A 5,831-nucleotide genomic window follows, 5' to 3' on the forward strand; every position below is an offset into this window, starting at 1 on the left:
GGCTGTTAATATTGTATTTGACTTTGATCATTCATTCAAAAACACTGATTCATCCAGTAATGAACCAAGTAAATCTCGAGTGTATCACTGAGTCATTTACTTATAAATTAGTCCTACATGTGATTTTGTTTAGTTGTGTAATGTTTTTTTTCTTAAGAATCGTGAGAGAACCACAACTTAAATCTCATTTAAAAAAACAACAACCACCCAATTTTTCCAGAATCATGAAGCTCTATTTTGCAAACAGCTCTTTTTGCTCCCGCTACTCATCTGTTACCATGGACAAGAACTCAGACTTCAGAGTTGCTCATTATTTAGTTCATTACATTGTGTATTTAAGTTCCTCTTTGTGCACTCTTCAGTGGTCTGGTCTTGTTAATGTTAAGTTGTTTGCTTGCCTGCTTGTTGGATATGGATTATGAAATTCTTTTTGAAACTGATCTTCCTCTTTCTGTGCTTCTTACAACCTAAACGTGATATCAATTGGGGCCAGTTGCATGAACATGTATTAGACTGTGTCTAAATAACTATTTTGACCAACTAGCTGTTAATCAAGTGGTAACCAGTCTTACTTTTCAGATTCAAAAAACACCAATCTGAATTAAAAAAGTTATGACCTGCCTTAAAGGGTAAAAATTGATTGACTAACTTTTAAGACTAGTCTAAGCAGTTTATGTAACTGGCCACTGAATGTAACTTTGAAACTAAGCACAAAGATTAATGTTTCCCTATAGCTCTTTATTTACCTTCAGTTTCACTGAAGAGCACACATTTTACTGGAATTGTTTTTTTGTTTTTAACCTTTGGTTGATTAATCTGGGGTGTATTCCAGAAAGCAAGGTGAACTCTCGGTTGATTAACCCAAACCTTGAGGTATGCTGGTTCCAAAAAATCGTTCATTCAACTCAAGAGTGTGTCCCTGGTTAACACGCAAGACATTCTCAACAGAGTGACAAATTGAGGAGTCATTATGGAAATAAGAATTATATTGTTTGTTTGATGCTGATTAATAAGACATATGATAATGCATTTTTATTATAGAAATACTTGTTCTGTTGCAAAAAGAAAAGAAGAAATTTGAATGCAGATCCATGTGTGAGATGATAATAAAATTAATATACTAAATACATTATTATAATAAATACATTTTGTTATAATTGTTATAAAAGTATAATTATATTTATATCAATACAACTTAAATTTGACCTTATATATTACTTATCGTAGTGTTACTGTGTGTGTGTGTGTGTGTGTACACACAGTATATATATATATGGAAAGTTTGGGAACCCCTTGCAGAATCTGTGAAAATGTGAATAATACATTTAAAAAAAAAATAAAATAAAGAGATCATACAAAATGCATGTTATTTTTTATTTAGTACTGTCCTGAGTAACATATTTTACATAAAAGATGTTTACATTTAATCCACAAGACAAATAAATAGCTGAAATTATTAAAATAACCCCCATCAAAAGTTCTTAATACTGTGTGTGGTTACCTGGATAATCTATGACTGTTTTTTTTTTTGTTGTTGTTTTGTTTGCTTTGTTTTGTTTTGTGATGGTTGGTCATGAGTCCCTTGTTTGTTGCGAACAGTTAAACTGAGCACTGTTCTTCAGAAAAATCCTCCAGGTCCTGCAGATTCTTCAGTTTTCCAGTATCTTTTGCATATTTGAACCCTTTCCAGCAGTGACTGTATGATTTTGAGATCCATCTTTTCAAACTGAGGACAATTGAGGAACTCAAACACAACTATTATAAAAGTTTCAAACATTCACTGATGCTCCAGAAGGAAACACGATGCATTAAGATGCTGGCCCCAAGAATTATGCACAAATCTTATATCGTCATAGTGACCATTTCCATGTCTTAATAGTGTTGCACACTAAATTAGTGACATTAAATCTTTAAAAGATGCTGTTTTTCAGCGAGTTCAGTCTGAAGCTTTCAATTGCAAATGAACTGGATAAGAATGAGTGGTACTTAATATGCCTGCAAAGTTACACACATTTGTAAAAAAAAATATTTTGCCAATCTATGAAAGACACATGTAGGCCCCATGATAATTTTTTATTGGGCACTGAACAGGTGTTCAAGAATAATAATTCAAATATGTGAGCATGGTTTTGATTTCATAGCCCGATGTGTGCTGGGCAAAAGAGTTGTATGAAAAATACAAGGCAGAAATCATTCATTAACACTCCAGCTTTTGATCACTGACAAAAGCATTTTCCGGAAATACAAAAGTACTGATTTCTTTTCAGGCAGACAGAAAGGAATTACCTTCCCAGTGTTTTTTTCCACACATTTCTGACATTCCATCACATTGTTTCTATTGCACCGATAAAGAGGGAGATTATCTGCATTGATCTTTAGGAGATCTTTTTCCATATCCTTCCTCCAGGCATCCTTCTGCCAGATCTTTTCAAAGACAAAAACATTCATTCCATCTTTTCGTATATTTTTCCAGTTTTCCAGGCCCGGCAAAATATTGTCTGTGCTTTGTATGCACTTTGTCACACAAGGTGAGTTGTAAGAATAGAAAACTACACAGCTATTCTGATCTGCCTCTGCTAGAAGTTTGTCCATGGGAGAATTACCAAGTGGATAGAGCAGAATATGCTCAGCATGCTCCTTTGTCGTTCCATTTGGTCTCGTAGCAATGACATTGCCTGACGTTGTGCAGAGGACACATTTCTCTCCTTTAGTGATAACATCTTTCACATTTTTTGCATCCTCCTTGCTGAACACATTCTCGATTACAGCTTCTTTTTCGTACACTGATCCTGTGGGACAAAGATCGCTAGTGCATACTGAGCATCAGCCTTTGGCTGGACACTGAAAGACAATACAATATCACAATTTTTATGAAACACTGTATTTACCTTGTTCCTTGTGCAGTTTTTACATTCAATTTGCATTTAAACAGACATGCATTTTACTTATTTAAAACGGAATTATTGATACACTTGATACAAAGTGACTTACTTGTCATCAAAATACTGGATCATTTCAGCAAGGGCAGCAGGGCTCACATCACCCTGAATGCTTTGAACGCACATATGAAGTAGGCAGAGGACAATGAGACCCCTCAGTAATGCCTAAGGTAAAAACAATATCAGTTATTTCAGACAAAACTTGGGTTAAATTCATGCACAAGATAATCTGAAGGACAAGAGTGTTAAACTATAAAAAACGTACCATTGTGACTGCTTGAATTATGTAACGTGCTGAGTCAGGGTTAAAGGATAGCTCGCCTAACTCAAGATGCAGCAGAAATCAGCCAAACCGCACACAGGTCGCATTCCACACCTTGAGCTTTATTCTCCTGGCAACAGCGTTACTTATTAAAAGAAGACAACTTAAATGAGCAACAGAAATTACAAATAAAACCATCGGACTCGCACACATGCGGTACTTTTGGCATATGCGGTTACAGACTGCAGACAGAATGGAGCTCCGCTATTAAAGGAGCCACAACATTTTCACTCGTTACAATTATAAAGAAGAAGGCGAATACATTTTCAGATCCGAAGTGCTGTTGTTTCTTTTCTAATGGTCAGGAGGAAAATGGGGCGTATATAAAGACCTGAATGGTTAATAATGTACAAATCTGCTTAATGTTTAACTAGAGTGGGTGAGATTTTGTGCTTTTCACATTTAGGATAACAGATAACCAAGGCCAATACTATGAACTTGTTCATATCTTCTGCAGTGACTTGTCAGACTTGTCATTTAATGGCAAAGCTCATTGTTTCTGTCATACCCTCACTGGAATTTTGGATTTATGGATTTATACCAGACTGTGATACCAAGATTAACATTCACCTATAGCTCTTTTTTTAACATTAAGTTTCACTGAAGAGCAATAATAGACCGAGTGTTCTTCTCTTGACTTTGTTAGTTAGGGTTGTTATTGTACACTTTCAGTGCCAACAGGCCAATTTCAGTGTGTGGACAGATGATTTTCTTGTTACTGGAAGCTTATCACATTGCATGCTGTCACATATTTTATAAAAGTCAAACACTACAGTTGAAGGTGCCTTTTAATGGGGACACAGGAAGTGTCCTCATAAACCATGTTTATGCTGTAGTACCCATATCATTATATACATTTTTGTCCATATATACCAGAACACACACATACTATTATTTATATTCGCAGTGATGAATCGTTAATAAACTGCATGAATTGGATGAACAAAACAAGTTGTATTTAGGTGCATGACATAATGTAAAAATCATTTATTCACATACAACAACAGTATGATTACTGACATTGTTGTACTGACAATGTTTAAGACACACATTTTTTATGTAACTTCTCACCGCCAAAATCTCCACGCTTATAACATTGAATATGATTAGTATTCTTTACACATCGATAGAGAGGCACTAGATTATTAATCTTTGTAAACTGCTCTTCCTGATCCTTTGCCGAACCAGTCGAGTCATTGGGCCAGATCTCTTGGAAAACGAAAGCTTTAATCCCAGTTGTCTGTGTGTTTAGCCAGTTTGAAAGGCCATATAAAATACTGTCGTCTTCACTGTTAATGCATTTTGTTAGGCAAGGTGAGTTGTAAGTATACAAAACAACACACTGATCATCATTTGTCTGGCTCAAAATTTGTCCAGGGGGAGATGTATTTGTGGCGTCTTTAGGATAGATAAGAATATACTCAGAATGCATTGTTTCTGTAAAAAAACTAATTTGGATCCAACTCGGCTTTGCAGCAGTGAGACTGACCGAGTCTTTGGTGACTTCATAAAACCTTTGCTGACTCTTGGTCTTGAAATCATTGAACTCTTTTTTCACTTTGTCTGAGTTGAAGACCGAATCAAGACTAAATTTCTCTGTGCACTCTTGGTATGGGACCCTGATGACTACAGAATATTGGTTAGGCCTGTTATGCAAGGTTGGCTGTAACCTAGAAGACAAATCACAAAGTTATTATAGTTTTCAAAAACTTAAACTTGTTTTTGAGACAGAAGTAATTACATTTTTTGCTGATTTTGTACATACAGTGTTAATACATTTCAGAATTGTATTTATTTTTAACCCACAACTGTGCAAATATTGACTTACTTATCATCAAAATACTGGATCATTTTAGCAAGAAGCTCAGTGTTCACTGGCACATGATTGCCTTGAACACACAGATGAAACAGGCAGAAGATGAACAGCCTCAGTGCCACAGACACCTAAATTAAAACAGCAAACCTGATAAACAAAAGAACACATGCAACAAAACTCAAAATCCATGATGACCATGCTTACCATGATGAAGGGAGACGCTTCTGAGCTTTTCAGAGATAATGTGTCAGGTCCCGTCCCAACGAGAGAATATTTATTCTGGGATCAGCCATATGCAAATAAACTCATAATTTATTTTAACTGAGAACGTGGTTTGAATGTTTGTTAAACTGTTTGATTTTTGCATACAGTTCAGTTCATGTCACAGTTTAGTTTGCAAATTACAATCATAAACTGTAAATTAACTCAAATATCCTGACAACGAATGTCTTCTCTACTGGATTCCTACAATAGACTCATCTATCACTACTGAGTCAAGTCACATTAACCTATACAGCACTTTATGCGACACAAATTGTTGTGCAGTGTTGTAAAACAGCTCTGACCAAAATAGTATCAAAATTACCCAGTTCAGTTGTGTTAGTTTTGGTTGCATCCAGTGTCAGTGCAGTCAAATCGATAACATTTCTGAAAGTATATTCTCAGTATATTCTCTTTTAAGCCCCAACTTACCAAACTAAAGGATTTTGTAAATATTAAATATACTGGCAGTACTTCCAAACTGATTCCAGAC

At 35.3% G+C, this 5,831-nt stretch overlaps 1 pseudogene; it reads right to left on the bottom strand.

The window, feature by feature from the left end:
- Window positions 1–1,364: 1,364 nt before the first annotated feature.
- LOC127157191 (uncharacterized) lies at window positions 1,365–3,554 on the bottom strand (annotated as a pseudogene).
- Between the last annotated feature and the right edge of the window lie 2,277 nt (window positions 3,555–5,831).

Source organism: Labeo rohita, unplaced genomic scaffold, assembly GCF_022985175.1.
Source record: "Labeo rohita strain BAU-BD-2019 unplaced genomic scaffold, IGBB_LRoh.1.0 scaffold_1004, whole genome shotgun sequence".
In the NCBI taxonomy this organism is placed as follows: Eukaryota; Metazoa; Chordata; class Actinopteri; order Cypriniformes; family Cyprinidae; genus Labeo; species Labeo rohita.